This window comes from Pseudophryne corroboree, chromosome 6, assembly GCF_028390025.1.
Source record: "Pseudophryne corroboree isolate aPseCor3 chromosome 6, aPseCor3.hap2, whole genome shotgun sequence".
In the NCBI taxonomy this organism is placed as follows: domain Eukaryota; kingdom Metazoa; phylum Chordata; class Amphibia; order Anura; family Myobatrachidae; genus Pseudophryne; species Pseudophryne corroboree.
In genome coordinates this window covers 91,322,705-91,341,275 of record NC_086449.1, presented here as the reverse complement: position 1 = coordinate 91,341,275, position 18,571 = coordinate 91,322,705, and the positions used below count along the sequence as shown (strand labels likewise).

The window sequence follows — 18,571 nt, the reverse complement described above, 5'->3', positions numbered from 1 at the left end:
TCAGCCTGGCAGCACCATTTACCCAGCAGCTGCTGGAGAAATGCACACAAAAAAAACAGCCCCTCACCTTCCTGGGGGGGCTCCAGTGGCTGCTGAGAGGATCTGATCCCTGGAAAAGGAAGTTGTGATGTTCTAATCATCGATGGTCACGATGTTCTGACATTGGCTTTGGCACAGAGCATCTGTGCTCTGTGCCAAAGCACCAGCTACACCGCTGTAATTATGGTTCTGCTCATCCAGCACCACTCACCCAGCACAGCACCCCTCATTCGGAATTCCTCTCTCAGCAAAGCATGCCTCACCCAGCAGCACAGATCACAGTACTCCTAACTCGGATACCACACAGCACCAGCACCCCTCAAGTCACAGCAGTCAGCTCAGCACCCTCAATACACTCTGGGCTGACTTTAATCAAAAAAATTGTTATAATACTTTTTAAAGCTGGCTGCCTGTGGGCTGTGGCCGAATCCTGACTTGTAGGGTGGCTAGCAGGCTGCAGTGCAGGTGCAGCTTGCCGGACTCTGCAAAGGCCCATGGGAAGGGGAGCTGCTGCAGCTGGGTATGTGCAGGGGACATTTTTGTTACTGCCTGATGCCCCCAGTCACTGCTCCTCGCTTCTGTGCTCCCGGCTCAGCTATATATGCTGCTGCCCAATTGGATTTTAGCGGAGAGCTCCAATCGCGTTAGGACAGCAAATAAAGAGCTGCTGGTGCCGTCTGCCAATCCCGCTGTGTCGAACTGACTTTGATCCAGCCCTAGACTTGGAATGAATGCCCTTAGGCATTTGCCTTGTTTGCCTATACCTAGGTCTGAATAAAGCCCACCAAGAACCCTCTGCAGTCTGGCTGGACTAATATGCAATATGTAGCACTGCAGTGCCTATTTCCCTAGCTTGCAAGCAGGGCCCTCTTACCTGTCTGTTTGTCTAACGGGGGAGGACTCCGCACCAGTCAGCGTTGAATACAAGTGATAAAATAAAACCAGCGTTCACAAATTATATGCCTGATTGCTAATACATTCAGATTGCTGGTGGTGCACCAAAAGTCAGTAATGGCTTGAAGATACAAAACAAAGGAAAAGAAAGAAGACTCTTGGTTGGTGCACTCTTAGGAAAAAAGGACATACGTCAATGGGGGTGATTCCGAGCTTTTAGCAGCATTGCACACGCTAAGCCGCCGCCTACTAGGAGTGTATCTTAGCATAGCAGAATTGCTAACGAAAGCTTCGCTAATTTTCTCGTAACGATTACCCCGCAGTTTCTGAGTAGCTCCACACTTACTCAGCCATTGTGACTAGCTCAGTCCTTTTCGTTCCTGGTTTGACGTCACAAACACACCCAGCGTTCGCCCAGCCACTCCTGCGTTGTAGAACTCGAACGCCTGCGGTTTTCCGCACACTCCCATAAAACGTCCAGTTTCCGCCCAGAAACACCCACTTCCTGTCAATCACACTACGATCACCACAGCGATGAAAAAGCTTTGTTATGCCGTGAGTAAAATACCTAACTTGTGTAAATTAACTAAGCGCATGCGCTCTGCGAACATTGCGCATGCGCAGTTAGCAGATAATCGCAGTATAGCGAAAATTGGCAACGAGCGAACAACTCGGAATGACCCCCAATGTGTGTATGTGAGAGAAGATAATATATAACTTTTATTAGTACAATATAGTCCCTCAATAGAAAGAAAAAGCTAGATTAGTGAATAAATTTACTGGTGAATATCAGTGTAAAAAGCAGGCGGCAGCGGAGACGGAAATATTTTCCACATATAAAGTCCTAAATTGGGATATTTTGTGCAACCAGTGGTTCCACACTAACACAGATGTACTGTTTGTAGGAATGAGTAAGGTAACATACCTAGCTATACAACAATGTGTGGTAAGGAATGTTCATATAACCCACCAGGATAATTATAGGGAAAGATATAGTAACAGATTGGGATATTTTGTGCAACCAGTGGTTCCACACTAACACAGGTGTACTGTCTGTAAGAGTGAATAAGGTAACATCCCTAGCTGTCCAACAATGTGTGGTAAGGAATGTTCATATAGACCACCAGGATGATTATGAGGGAGAGATATAGTAACAGAATGAATCTGCTGTCAATGTTAGACCAGAGTGTCCCTATATCTCCAGCCTACTAAACTGAGTATTCCCAGGTGGTCTCCCACCTGGTACTGACACGGCCCTATACTGTATAGCTTCCAAGATCGGACGAGGTTGGGCACATGCAGTATGGTATGATAGTAGGTTACAGGAATCTTAGATGCCTCCTCTCCAGAATCATTGATGAGAGTTTGTGAAGAGATGGAGAAGAGAATAGGAGCGGGATCTGCTGTTGGTGTTAGGCAGTGTGGTGAGCCTACCAGTTGAAAAACTGCAGTAGGTAACACTGGATCACCAATGAGAGTCCCTGAAAAGAAATGGAGATTATTTATTAATTGGCACCGTTGGCGGTAAAGGAGAAAGCAACACACGCGTATTGCCTCCTGGTTGGAGCTGGTACCAGTTAAACGGAATCCTCAACCGGATAGGTACACCTGTAAGTAGTGAGTTATCAATAAGCAGATGGTATTATATTCCCAAAAATTCCTGATGAGAGAATTAGAGCGAACACTGGATGTATGGTCACAGGGGCTTGAAGTCCCATTGGGACAAACTTGTGGATGTGTTAAATTGTATAACAGGTAGGTGATTAAAGGTATATTCCCAATGCCAAGATCATACAAAAAGGAATTATATCAGCAAAAATCTGTGAGATAAACGGTAGGCAATTGTTGCAGTGCCCACTGAGTAAAACAGCACCCCAATTCGAATCACCACTGGGTTTGTAGTATGAAAGTATTGCACTAGTATATGCAGAGCCGGCCATAGGCATAGGCAAACTAGGCAATTACCTAGGGCATTTGATATGCCATGGGGCATCAGCAGCTTCTGCTGATTAAAATGATATGTGGCATGCCTATATTCTGTGTGTAGCATTTCATATGCAGATACAGCCATAGTATCACACAGTATAAAGGCATGCTGCATATCATTTTAATCAGCAGAAGCTGCTTGTGCATCCTAGCCACATAGCAATGCAAATAAGATGCATTTTCAAAAAAAAAAAGTGCCCGACGTTAGCACTGAGGCAAGATTTATGAGGACACATCTGTATTCAAGCAGAGGCAGAGGTCACAGTGTTAGTGGCAGTGTGAGTGCTGTGTGCATGTGAGTGGGTTGTTGTGCAGTAGTGTTCGGAATATGTGTAAGGAGCATTATGTGTGTCATGTAAAAATGCATTAATAATGTGCAGCAAATGTTTAAGGGGCACTATGTGTGTCATTATGTGTATAAGGGCATTAATAATGTGCGGCATATGTGTAACAGGGTACTACTGTATGTGTGTCATTATGTGTATAAGGGCACTAATAATGTGCAGCAAATGTGTAGGGGGCACTATGTGTGTCATTATGTGTATAAGGGCATTAATAATGTGCGGCATATGTGTAAGGGACATTACGTGTAAAAGGGCATTAATAAAGGTTGTCATAATGTGTAAGGCGCATTATGTTTATAAGGACATTAATAATGTGTCTCATATGTGTAAAGGGCATTACTGTGTGGCATTATGTGTATAAGGTGCTCTACTATGTGGCGTTGCATTTAGAAAGGGCACTACTGTCTCGTCTAATGTGAATAAAGAGCAATAGGGTGTGGTGTAATGTGAATAAGGAGCAATTCAGTGTGATGTAATGTGAATAAGGGGCTCTACTGTGAGGAGTAACGTTTATAAGGTAAAGTGATACTACTGTGGGCTGTAATATGAATTATGGACACTATCGCATGATCAAATGTTAATAAGGTTGCAGTACTGTGTAGCGTAATTGGAATTGGGGTTACTATTGTGTGGCCATGCCCCTTACCAGCAAAAACACACCCCTTTTTGGGCTGTGCGCCAAATGTGCGAACTGTTCCTATTTAAAGTATAGGGGGTACAAACCCCAAAATAAGGACTGCTATGGATGAGGGGTTACGGTGCTGGGAAAGAGGTGCAAGGTCAGAGGCGGAACCAGCGGTGGTGCTAGGGGGCACCAGCCAAAATCTTGCCTAGGGCATCATATTGGCTAGGGCCGGCTCTGAGTATATGGATGTGTTACTGCTAGATCAGTCTTGTGCCTTGAAAAAGACTACTATTTACATGTGTCGAATACTGAGATTATTGTTAGGGCAAACAGTTGTGGGTGGAATCCACCACAGAATGAATTGATACAAGGTATAATTACAGTGTATATACAAAATGTTTTACCTGTTGCAAAAACACGCTAGAAATAGTGCTTTGACAGAGTATACATGAGAACACAGAAGAAGCCTTATTAAAGCAGCATTTGTGTGCTATGAACAGGATAGATGTATCACAAATGGTTCAGTATAGTCCCAAAATAAATCTGTGTTTTAAACAGTTAAATGGTTCTTGTAGGCAGGTGTGTAGTATCTTGTAATACCTGGGAAAGTAAAACTTACTATGGTGGCATGGAATATAGTCACAGTGCTTACACAGAGTAAATCCTCTAAACTAAATGAGCATTGGCAAATTCAGAGCGATATTAAGGTAGCCACCAGCAAATAGATTAATAACAAGTGTAGTTTCACTATATGCACAAAATGTTTTCCCTATTGCAAAAACCACACTGCTGCAATGCCTGGGATTGTTGCTGCTGGGTTGGAGGGCATGGGAAAAGGGCTTTTGGTGCGGTGACTTGCTGGGTCACCGTCCCTGTGTGTGCCGTGATGAGGGATACGCTGCGTTGTGTCCGTGATCTCCACCGATGTGATTGTGGTGGGATTGGCAGCGGAGAGTGGCCGCGTATGGACTCACCCTTCCTGTATGTTGCTGCTGTACGGAGTGCGCTGGGGGACCCACCGCCACTGCCGCCTGTGCTCCGGAGGCTGTGGCTGGGGTGGAAAGGAGTGTGTCCCGCTATGTAGGTGGCGATAGAAGCCGCATGCGGACTCCCCCTTCATGTGATGGTACTGCTCTGCACGGTGCACTGGTGGGGACCCGCCGCCTGCTGCCATCTGTGCTCCGGACTGTGCTGGGAATACGCGTTTCCCCCTAAGAAGGGCTTGCTCACTTCCTGTGATGAGTAGAGATGGCTACTGACTCTCTGTCTCAACACAGTGACTCAAATCATCAGGAAGTGTGAATGATTCGAGTCACTCACTGTTTAATGAGTGGAGACAGCTGCAGCAGCCTCTCTCAGCCAGAGGGAGGAAGCTCAGTGTGTCCTTCAGTCAGTGTCTTCTGCTGAGTGTCTTTAGCTGTGATTGGCTAGCGGCTATACTAGGTGACACCCAGTGGGAGGGGGGAGGGAGCAGTCACGACTCACCAGTCAGTGAGTGCTGTGCCTGATCCATGTCGTGAATCATGATTCATCCTGAGTCTGCCAGTGAGTTGAGACAGTTGTACACTGTGTAGACTCAGTGGATGGATCTGATTCATGCAGCATAAGCCTGCAGGAGGTGTAGCCCCTGTGGTACAGGGCTCTCTGCTCAGTGCTCACTGATCCTGCTCAGTGTGATTGTGGGTGACAAACTCCCTGGAGGCTAGATAGTGGATAATATAATAAATCCAAGCCCACCTAAAAAAAAAGCCCACCTAAAATCATCCAATTAGCAAAATATGCAAATTAAAAAAAAATGTTTTATTTGGTTTAGTTACAGACTGAATGATGTGTTTCATGGCTGTTAAGCTTTCTCTCCTCAGCCAGAAGTAATGTGCATATTTTGTAACTAGTATGCAATAAGTGCTTATTAATAATATATCAACATAACACTGAATCTATGTTAATATATTATTAACAATCAGTGCATAAGCAGCTGCCTCCCCCAGATACACTGCACAATCACTGCAGCTGAATAACTCCCTCCATGAGTCCAGCACTGATCTGCCAGCACTGGCAACTCACTGATTCATGTGCAGTCTCTGTAATATATTAAAATAAAAATGAGTCATGACTCATGTGCCGAGACACTGACTCGAGACACTTCACTGAACTGAGTCATGTGTCTCAACTCAGTTCAGTGAATCACTTTGCCCATGACTAGTGATGAGTTACCCGGGCTTGCTATTTATTCATTACATCCGGGGGCAGAGAGCTCATAAGAGATTGGTCCAACAGGGGAATGTGGTCACATGGCCTGCCCCTGGGACCTTTTGTAAACAAACTGGATTGTAAGATAAGATAGGAACAATACTGAGAGTAGAAATCTAAGATATTATTTAAAAAAAAAAAAATTAAAAATTGAATTTTTTTAGAGGCAATATTAGATAGATTATGAGATATGATATATACCTTGTAAACATGCGTGCCCAAATTGTTGTGTATATAAACAAAAGTATGAAGTTTAAGTGGACGAGACAAGGGACAGTAAGGTAGCTAGATGCCTATGAAAAGGGAAATTGGGAACTGATTGAGAAACCGGGGAGTAAAATATAGCTGTCTATGTGGGCACCCATAGTGTGGGTGATGAGTGTAAAGTGTGCCAAGGTAGTGTAAGTGTTGGTAAATGGCATATGTCAAAGTGTGCATAATGAACGTGTTATGGAAGGATTGTGATATTATATTGAGATCTGTCTGATAAAGAAAAGGATAGAATAGTATTGAAAATCTCATGTGCTCGTTTGCAAATATTGACGACAGGGGATAATAATTGAATGTGAGATTATTTATTTTAGGACAGAAAATGTGGGTAGTGAAATAGATGAATTGGGCGTGAATTGAGTGGTTGTAATTGATAGTATGTTGCTCTAACAAAAGGGGGGGGTTTATTATATAAAATGAGGGGATGAGTGTTAGATAGTGTGGGATACGGAAAAAAGTGTGAATGCAGATAGACATATAGTTGGGACCCATTTAGTTGGGTCTCTGTGGCAAAATAGAGAGGTGTCACATAGATATACACTGAGGCATATTTGAAACAGAAGGAAAGAAGAAATTCTCAGACATAGACATTGAAATTAATCGTCTTGTTGAGGCCTGTTGGTTTAAGTCCTCGCAATAGGAAGGTCCAATTGCTTTCTTTGCGGAGTACATGTTCAAGGCCAAAGATCTTCATATCATTAGTGGAGTTTTGGTGATGTAAATTAAAATGTCGGGCCACCGTAGTGAGTTTTCTCATCCTGATAATATCTGAAGGTGCGTACCGGATGTTCCCAGCATGTTCCAAAATCCTCTGTTTAAATGCCTGAGTTGTCATCCTGATGTACTTTAGTCCACATGGGTATGTCAGGCAATAGATGACACCACTGGTGTTACAATTGAAATATTGTTTAACTTTGATTTTCTGTCCATACTTGTCTTCTACTGTATTGTTTTAAGAATGTAAGTACAGGCTCTACATGAGCCACATGGATATGTACCGGTGTCTCTGTCTTGTCTTCTCGGATGTTCAATGAAAAGACTGCGCACTAAATGGTCTCTAAGATATTTGGACCTACACCAGCTCATTTGGACCCTTGGTTCTAGATGTTTGGCTAGGTCTGGGTCAGACTGAAGAATAGGATAGTGTTTGTCTATGATGTCCTTCACCTCCCGCCATTCTTTACAGAAAGTACAGACGAACCTGAGTTTAGTGTCAGTTTTTGCTGGAAGTTCTTTGTTGGGGAAGATTAAGGTGTTTCTCTCCATTTAGCTGACTACTCTGCGTGTTTGAGTGATCTTTTGCTATAACCACGTTCAATCGACTAGTCAGTTCTTTGCTTTGAGATTTGAAAGTGTGCTCTTCCATGCAGTTTTTGCGGAGGTGGAGGAATTCGCCTTTCGGTATATTTTCAACCGTATGTGGAAAATGCGAACTGGTTTGTAGTAAAATGCTATTAGTAGCAGTTTCTTTACGAAATTGCTCTGTTGCTAGCATGCCATCTCCCTCCTTATAAATGCTCAAGTCCAAGAATGATACTTGTTCCGAGCTGATAGTGTGAGTCAGTCTGATGTTGAGGTTGTTATTGTTCAATGCTCCAATGAATTCTTCCAGCAGTGATCTGCTGCCATCCCAGAGAAGAATGATGTCATCTATATAATGAAACCAACTGAGTACCTGTGTGGTATACTGTTCATGTGAATCTTGAAAAACATATTCGGCCTCCCACCACCCCAGGAAGAGGGGGGCACAAGCCGCCCCCCCCACCCCAGTATGTGGGGGCACAAGCCGCCCCCATTGCAGCCCCTCTAACCTGGAGGAATAATTGGTCCCCGAATGTGAAATAATTTCTTCTGAGAACATATTCAAGGAGCTCGAGTAGGAATTAATTGAACTGAGGGTCTTCATTCATTTTAAGAAATTATTTAGTGGCTTCAATACCTGTTGCATGGTCTATACTTGTATATAAGGCTTCCACGTCCAAAGTTACAAGTAGATAGGATTCTTCCATCCGGACTTCCTGAGATTTTCTAAGGACGTCAGCCATATCTTTCAGGTATGAAGGAAGCATCAATACAAATTCCCTCAGGTGGAGGTCTAAAAATCAACTTGGTGGTTCTAGGAGGCCCCCTATCCCTGAGACAATGGGTCTACCTGGGGGTCTGTCAAGCTTTTTATGCACCTTTGGTAATAAGTAAAAGGTTGGCACCTTGGGTTTTGTTACTGTTAGGTATTTTAATTCTTGTTTTGAGATAATGCCCTGTGCATTAGCATCCTGAATCATTCGGTTATAGGATTGGGTGAATTCCTCAGTTGGATTAGAGAATAACCTACTATAGCACGAAGGGTCATTAAGTTGCCTCATGGCTTCCCTCATGTATTCAGATGTGGGCCAAAGGACGATGTTACCCCCTTTGTCAGGGGGGTTTATTACCACGTCCTTCCATTCCTGGATTTCTTTTATTGCTCTCCTTTCTCTGGGTTTAAGTTTGGAATTAAAATCCCCAGATATCCTTAAATTCTTTCTGTGTATGGTGTCAAATTCCAATGAGACCATTTTGAGAAAGACTTGAACTTCGGGACTCAGGCCATCTGGTGGGAAGAAGGTGGATTTGATTTTGCATTGAGGTCGTTGAAATGTGTTCTGGAGTGGTCTACCATCAGATTCTGCTTGTAGTGCCTCCAATGTCTCCAGAGCTTCTTGTTCCTCCATTTGAGAGTATTGTTGCTTCTGGTTGGGGGATACTTGATGGTGTTACTGAATCCTGCTGTAAAATGGTGGCATTGGTCATGTCCTTATGATGGGAAAATAATTTTTTGAGCAATAATTTACATCCAAAAAGGCATAAGTCTTTCTCCCACATGAATCCATGGAATGTTCCAGTGGGGGAGAAGGACAGATCTTTACTCAGGACATCTTTGGGTATATTTACTAAAATTCGTATTTTTCCGAATGAGGTTAAAGTTCAAACACGAATGACATCGAAAGTGTAAAATTGCAACTTTTTGAATTTTTTACGACTAATTTACTAAGCTGTCGTATTCTGCCTGTTCGTATTTTCCGATGTCGATGTCATTCGTATTTTTTGGCAGTGTTTTACGGGAGTGAATTGTAAAACACTGCCGACATTAACACAATGAATCTCGGCCGAATCAGTGAGATCCGTGCTGGGCTTCATTGTGCACCATTCATAAAAAATAAAACATTGTTAAAAATAAAATAAAAATGCGTGGGGTCCCCCCTCCTAAACAAAACCAGCCTCGGGCTCTTTGAGCCGGTCCTGGTTGTAAAAATATGGGAATAAAAATGACAGGGGTTCCCCCATATTTAATCAACCAGCACCGGGCTCTGTGCCTGGTCCTGGTTCCAAAAATACGGGGGACAAAAAGCATTAGGGGTCCCCCGTATTTTTGAAACCAGCACCGGGCTCCACTAGCCAGGTACATAATACCACAGCCGGTGGACACTTTTATATTGGTCCCTGCGGCCCTGGCATTACATACCCAACTAGTCACCCCTGGCTGGGGTACCCTGGAGGAGTGGGAACCCCTTAAATCAAGAGGTCCCCCCCTCCAGCCACCCAAGGGCCAGGGGTGAAGCCCGAGGCTGTCCCCCCCATCCAAGGGCAGCGGATGGGGGGCTGATAGCCTTTTTGTCAAAATGTGAATATTGTTTTTAGTAGCAGTACTACAAGTCCCAGCAAGCCTCCCCCGCAAGCTGGTACTTGGAGAACCACAAGTACCAGCATGCGGAGGAAAACCGGGCCCGCTGGTACCTCTAGTACTACTACTAAAAAAATACCCCAATAAAAACAGGACACACACACCTTGAAAGTAAAAGTTTATTACAAACATCCACACCTCCAAACATACATACTTACCTATGCACAAAATGGAAAGCTGCTCAATCAGATTGTAATGTCACTCAGGTGCTAAAAGGGAGGGGTAATTCTGTGTAGGAAAAAACTATGTTTTCCCTAATGCACACCGAGTGAAAAATATTACTACATAATAGTCAGATAATACGGAGATCTTAGTTGCGTATATCTGCAGATATAGGGTTAAGCCCCCAGGCCGATCGACAAGGCTTCTCCGTCACTGGGGGTCCCTAATACTAGGTATGGGTCCGGGGTGCAGGACCCCACGATGTCGGCACAGGTCGGCCACCCCAGGTCAGCACACAGGTGAGAATTAATAGGGGTTAATAAGAAGCACAGAAGTGCTATGTAAGTGGTGTGATTAAAATAATATATACAAAGTGATAGGGGAAATCATAAGTGTTAATAAAGTGTTAGGGTGTGCCGACCTGAAGCAGCCCAGCCATACCGACACAGGGGCCACCGCACCCCACACCCACCCCATAAATAATTACAAATATGTCTGGGTTAAATTCCCAGTGTAAGGCCACATGGTAATGGCTCCTACAGCATCTGAGAGCCAGCTTACCTGGGGATACCCCTGGCTTGCCCTATGGCACTCTGGAGTCAGCAATCCCTCCTAATGCTGACCCATCCATGCCTCTCTAAATACAATGCACAAAATGGAAAGCTGCTCAATCAGATTGTAATGTCACTCAGGTGCTAAAAGGGAGGGGTAATTCTGTGTAGGAAAAAACTATGTTTTCCCTAATGCACACCGAGTGAAAAATATTACTACATAATAGTCAGATAATACGGAGATCTTAGTTGCGTATATCTGCAGATATAGGGTTAAGCCCCCAGGCCGATCGACAAGGCTTCTCCGTCACTGGGGGTCCCTAATACTAGGTATGGGTCCGGGGTGCAGGACCCCACGATGTCGGCACAGGTCGGCCACCCCAGGTCAGCACACAGGTGAGAATTAATAGGGGTTAATAAGAAGCACAGAAGTGCTATGTAAGTGGTGTGATTAAAATAATATATACAAAGTGATAGGGGAAATCATAAGTGTTAATAAAGTGTTAGGGTGTGCCGACCTGAAGCAGCCCAGCCATACCGACACAGGGGCCACCGCACCCCACACCCACCCCATAAATAATTACAAATATGTCTGGGTTAAATTCCCAGTGTAAGGCCACATGGTAATGGCTCCTACAGCATCTGAGAGCCAGCTTACCTGGGGATACCCCTGGCTTCCCCTATGGCACTCTGGAGTCAGCAATCCCTCCTAATGCTGACCCATCCATGCCTCTCTAAATACAATGCACAAAATGGAAAGCTGCTCAATCAGATTGTAATGTCACTCAGGTGCTAAAAGGGAGGGGTAATTCTGTGTAGGAAAAAACTATGTTTTCCCTAATGCACACCGAGTGAAAAATATTACTACATAATAGTCAGATAATACGGAGATCTTAGTTGCGTATATCTGCAGATATAGGGTTAAGCCCCCAGGCCGATCGACAAGGCTTCTCCGTCACTGGGGGTCCCTAATACTAGGTATGGGTCCGGGGTGCAGGACCCCACGATGTCGGCACAGGTCGGCCACCCCAGGTCAGCACACAGGTGAGAATTAATAGGGGTTTATAAGAAGCACAGAAGTGCTATGTAAGTGGTGTGATTAAAATAATATATACAAAGTGATAGGGGAAATCATAAGTGTTAATAAAGTGTTAGGGTGTGCCAACCTGAAGCAGCCCAGCCATACCGACACAGGGGCCACCGCACCCCACACCCACCCCATAAATAATTACAAATATGTCTGGGTTAAATTCCCAGTGTAAGGCCACATGGTAATGGCTCCTACAGCATCTGAGAGCCAGCTTACCTGGGGATACCCCTGGCTTCCCCTATGGCACTCTGGAGTCAGCAATCCCTCCTAATTCTGACCCATCCATGCCTCTCTAAATACAATGCACAAAATGGAAAGCTGCTCAATCAGATTGTAATGTCACTCAGGTGCTAAAATGGAGGGGTAATTCTGTGTAGGAAAAAACTATGTTTTCCCTAATGCACACCGAGTGAAAAATATTACTACATAATAGTCAGATAATACGGAGATCTTAGTTGCGTATATCTGCAGATATAGGGTTAAGCCCCCAGGCCGATCGACAAGGCTTCTCCGTCACTGGGGGTCCCTAATACTAGGTATGGGTCCGGGGTGCAGGACCCCACGATGTCGGCACAGGTCGGCCACCCCAGGTCAGCACACAGGTGAGAAATAATAGGGGTTAATAAGAAGCACAGAAGTGCTACGTAAGTGGTGTGATTAAAATAATATATACAAAGTGATAGGGGAAATCATAAGTGTTAATAAAGTGTTAGGGTGTGCCGACCTGAAGCAGCCCAGCCATACCGACACAGGGGCCACCGCACCCCACACCCACCCCATAAATAATTACAAATATGTCTGGGTTAACTTCCCAGTGTAAGGCCACATGGTAATGGCTCCTACAGCATCTGAGAGCCAGCTTACCTGGGGATACCCCTGGCTTCCCCTATGGCTTTCTGGAGTCAGCAATCCCTCCTAATGCTGACCCATCCATGCCTCTCTAAATACAATGCACAAAATGGAAAGCTGCTCAATCAGATTGTAATGTCACTCAGGTGCTAAAAGGGAGGGGTAATTCTGTGTAGGAAAAAACTATGTTTTCCCTAATGCACACCGAGTGAAAAATATTACTACATAATAGTCAGATAATACGGAGATCTTAGTTGCGTATATCTGCAGATATAGGGTTAAGCCCCCAGGCCGATCGACAAGGCTTCTCCGTCACTGGGGGTCCCTAATACTAGGTATGGGTCCGGGGTGCATGACCCCACGATGTCGGCACAGGTCGGCCACCCCAGGTCAGCACACAGGTGAGAATAGGGGTTAATAAGAAGCACAGAAGTGCTATGTAAGTGGTGTGATTAAAATAATATATACAAAGTGATAGGGGAAATCATAAGTGTTAATAAAGTGTTAGGGTGTGCCGACCTGAAGCAGCCCAGCCATACCGACACAGGGGCCACCGCACCCCACACCCACCCCATAAATAATTACAAATATGTCTGGGTTAAATTCCCAGTGTAAGGCCACATGGTAATGGCTCCTACAGCATCTGAGAGCCAGCTTACCTGGGGATACCCCTGGCTTCCCCTATGGCACTCTGGAGTCAGCAATCCCTCCTAATGCTGACCCATCCATGCCTCTCTAAATACAATGCACAAAATGGAAAGCTGCTCAATCAGATTGTAATGTCACTCAGGTGCTAAAAGGGAGGGGTAATTATGTGTAGGAAAAAACTATGTTTTCCCTAATGCACACCGAGTGAAAAATATTACTACATAATAGTCAGATAATACGGAGATCTTAGTTGCGTATATCTGCAGATATAGGGTTAAGCCCCCAGGCCGATCGACAAGGCTTCTCCGTCACTGGGGGTCCCTAATACTAGGTATGGGTCCGGGGTGCAGGACCCCACGATGTCGGCACAGGTCGGCCACCCCAGGTCAGCACACAGGTGAGAATTAATAGGGGTTAATAAGAAGCACAGAAGTGCTATGTAAGTGGTGTGATTAAAATAATATATACAAAGTGATAGGGGAAATCATAAGTGTTAATAAAGTGTTAGGGTGTGCCGACCTGAAGCAGCCCAGCCATACCGACACAGGGGCCACCGCACCCCACACCCACCCCATAAATAATTACAAATATGTCTGGGTTAAATTCCCAGTGTAAGGCCACATGGTAATGGCTCCTACAGCATCTGAGAGCCAGCTTACCTGGGGATACCCCTGGCTAGCCCTATGGCACTCTGGAGTCAGCAATCCCTCCTAATGCTGACCCATCCATGCCTCTCTAAATACAATGCACAAAATGGAAAGCTGCTCAATCAGATTGTAATGTCACTCAGGTGCTAAAAGGGAGGGGTAATTCTGTGTAGGAAAAAACTATGTTTTCCCTAATGCACACCGAGTGAAAAATATTACTACATAATAGTCAGATAATACGGAGATCTTAGTTGCGTATATCTGCAGATATAGGGTTAAGCCCCCAGGCCGATCGACAAGGCTTCTCCGTCACTGGGGGTCCCTAATACTAGGTATGGGTCCGGGGTGCAGGACCCCACGATGTCGGCACAGGTCGGCCACCCCAGGTCAGCACACAGGTGAGAATTAATAGGGGTTAATAAGAAGCACAGAAGTGCTATGTAAGTGGTGTGATTAAAATAATATATACAAAGTGATAGGGGAAATCATAAGTGTTAATAAAGTGTTAGGGTGTGCCGACCTGAAGCAGCCCAGCCATACCGACACAGGGGCCACCGCACCCCACACCCACCCCATAAATAATTACAAATATGTCTGGGTTAAATTCCCAGTGTAAGGCCACATGGTAATGGCTCCTACAGCATCTGAGAGCCAGCTTACCTGGGGATACCCCTGGCTTCCCCTATGGCACTCTGGAGTCAGCAATCCCTCCTAATGCTGACCCATCCATGCCTCTCTAAATACAATGCACAAAATGGAAAGCTGCTCAATCAGATTGTAATGTCACTCAGGTGCTAAAAGGGAGGGGTAATTCTGTGTAGGAAAAAACTATGTTTTCCCTAATGCACACCGAGTGAAAAATATTACTACATAATAGTCAGATAATACGGAGATCTTAGTTGCGTATATCTGCAGATATAGGGTTAAGCCCCCAGGCCGATCGACAAGGCTTCTCCGTCACTGGGGGTCCCTAATACTAGGTATGGGTCCGGGGTGCAGGACCCCACGATGTCGGCACAGGTCGGCCACCCCAGGTCAGCACACAGGTGAGAATTAATAGGGGTTAATAAGCACAGAAGTGCTATGTAAGTGGTGTGATTAAAATAATATATACAAAGTGATAGGGGAAATCATAAGTGTTAATAAAGTGTTAGGGTGTGCCGACCTGAAGCAGCCCAGCCATACCGACACAGGGGCCACCGCACCCCACACCCACCCCATAAATAATTACAAATATGTCTGGGTTAAATTCCCAGTGTAAGGCCACATGGTAATGGCTCCTACAGCATCTGAGAGCCAGCTTACCTGGGGATACCCCTGGCTTCCCCTATGGCACTCTGGAGTCAGCAATCCCTCCTAATGCTGACCCATCCATGCCTCTCTAAATACAATGCACAAAATGGAAAGCTGCTCAATCAGATTGTAATGTCACTCAGGTGCTAAAAGGGAGGGGTAATTCTGTGTAGGAAAAAACTATGTTTTCCCTAATGCACACCGAGTGAAAAATATTACTACATAATAGTCAGATAATACGGAGATCTTAGTTGCGTATATCTGCAGATATAGGGTTAAGCCCCCAGGCCGATCGACAAGGCTTCTCCGTCACTGGGGGTCCCTAATACTAGGTATGGGTCCGGGGTGCAGGACCCCACGATGTCGGCACAGGTCGGCCACCCCAGGTCAGCACACAGGTGAGAATTAATAGGGGTTTATAAGAAGCACAGAAGTGCTATGTAAGTGGTGTGATTAAAATAATATATACAAAGTGATAGGGGAAATCATAAGTGTTAATAAAGTGTTAGGGTGTGCCAACCTGAAGCAGCCCAGCCATACCGACACAGGGGCCACCGCACCCCACACCCACCCCATAAATAATTACAAATATGTCTGGGTTAAATTCCCAGTGTAAGGCCACATGGTAATGGCTCCTACAGCATCTGAGAGCCAGCTTACCTGGGGATACCCCTGGCTTCCCCTATGGCACTCTGGAGTCAGCAATCCCTCCTAATGCTGACCCATCCATGCCTCTCTAAATACAATGCACAAAATGGAAAGCTGCTCAATCAGATTGTAATGTCACTCAGGTGCTAAAAGGGAGGGGTAATTCTGTGTAGGAAAAAACTATGTTTTCCCTAATGCACACCGAGTGAAAAATATTACTACATAATAGTCAGATAATACGGAGATCTTAGTTGCGTATATCTGCAGATATAGGGTTAAGCCCCCAGGCCGATCGACAAGGCTTCTCCGTCACTGGGGGTCCCTAATACTAGGTATGGGTCCGGGGTGCATGACCCCACGATGTCGGCACAGGTCGGCCACCCCAGGTCAGCACACAGGTGAGAATAGGGGTTAATAAGAAGCACAGAAGTGCTATGTAAGTGGTGTGATTAAAATAATATATACAAAGTGATAGGGGAAATCATAAGTGTTAATAAAGTGTTAGGGTGTGCCGACCTGAAGCAGCCCAGCCATACCGACACAGGGGCCACCGCACCCCACACCCACCCCATAAATAATTACAAATATGTCTGGGTTAAATTCCCAGTGTAAGGCCACATGGTAATGGCTCCTACAGCATCTGAGAGCCAGCTTACCTGGGGATACCCCTGGCTTCCCCTATGGCACTCTGGAGTCAGCAATCCCTCCTAATGCTGACCCATCCATGCCTCTCTAAATACAATGCACAAAATGGAAAGCTGCTCAATCAGATTGTAATGTCACTCAGGTGCTAAAAGGGAGGGGTAATTATGTGTAGGAAAAAACTATGTTTTCCCTAATGCACACCGAGTGAAAAATATTACTACATAATAGTCAGATAATACGGAGATCTTAGTTGCGTATATCTGCAGATATAGGGTTAAGCCCCCAGGCCGATCGACAAGGCTTCTCCGTCACTGGGGGTCCCTAATACTAGGTATGGGTCCGGGGTGCAGGACCCCACGATGTCGGCACAGGTCGGCCACCCCAGGTCAGCACACAGGTGAGAATTAATAGGGGTTAATAAGAAGCACAGAAGTGCTATGTAAGTGGTGTGATTAAAATAATATATACAAAGTGATAGGGGAAATCATAAGTGTTAATAAAGTGTTAGGGTGTGCCGACCTGAAGCAGCCCAGCCATACCGACACAGGGGCCACCGCACCCCACACCCACCCCATAAATAATTACAAATATGTCTGGGTTAAATTCCCAGTGTAAGGCCACATGGTAATGGCTCCTACAGCATCTGAGAGCCAGCTTACCTGGGGATACCCCTGGCTAGCCCTATGGCACTCTGGAGTCAGCAATCCCTCCTAATGCTGACCCATCCATGCCTCTCTAAATACAATGCACAAAATGGAAAGCTGCTCAATCAGATTGTAATGTCACTCAGGTGCTAAAAGGGAGGGGTAATTCTGTGTAGGAAAAAACTATGTTTTCCCTAATGCACACCGAGTGAAAAATATTACTACATAATAGTCAGATAATACGGAGATCTTAGTTGCGTATATCTGCAGATATAGGGTTAAGCCCCCAGGCCGATCGACAAGGCTTCTCCGTCACTGGGGGTCCCTAATACTAGGTATGGGTCCGGGGTGCAGGACCCCACGATGTCGGCACAGGTCGGCCACCCCAGGTCAGCACACAGGTGAGAATTAATAGGGGTTAATAAGAAGCACAGAAGTGCTATGTAAGTGGTGTGATTAAAATAATATATACAAAGTGATAGGGGAAATCATAAGTGTTAATAAAGTGATAGGGTGTGCCGACCTGAAGCAGCCCAGCCATACCGACACAGGGGCCACCGCACCCCACACCCACCCCATAAATAATTACAAATATGTCTGGGTTAAATTCCCAGTGTAAGGCCACATGGTAATGGCTCCTACAGCATCTGAGAGCCAGCTTACCTGGGGATACCCCTGGCTAGCCCTATGGCACTCTGGAGTCAGCAATCCCTCCTAATGCTGACCCATCCATGCCTCTCTAAATACAATGCACAAAATGGAAAGCTGCTCAATCAGATTGTAATGTCACTCAGGTGCTAAAAGGGAGGGGTAATTCTGTGTAGGAAAAAACTATGTTTTCCCTAATGCACACCGAGTGAAAAATATTACTACATAATAGTCAGATAATACGGAGATCTTAGTTGCGTATATCTGCAGATATAGGGTTAAGCCCCCAGGCCGATCGACAAGGCTTCTCCGTCACTGGGGGTCCCTAATACTAGGTATGGGTCCGGGGTGCAGGACCCCACGATGTCGGCACAGGTCGGCCACCCCAGGTCAGCACACAGGTGAGAATTAATAGGGGTTAATAAGAAGCACAGAAGTGCTACGTAAGTGGTGTGATTAAAATAATATATACAAAGTGATAGGGGAAATCATAAGTGTTAATAAAGTGTTAGGGTGTGCCGACCTGAAGCAGCCCAGCCATACCGACACAGGGGCCACCGCACCCCACACCCACCCCATAAATAATTACAAATATGTCTGGGTTAACTTCCCAGTGT

At 45.3% G+C, this 18,571-nt stretch overlaps 1 pseudogene; it reads right to left on the bottom strand.

Annotated features, from left to right (window-relative positions):
* Nucleotides 1-2,135: 2,135 nt before the first annotated feature.
* Nucleotides 2,136-2,253, bottom strand: LOC134937621 (5S ribosomal RNA; annotated as a pseudogene).
* Between the last annotated feature and the right edge of the window lie 16,318 nt (nt 2,254-18,571).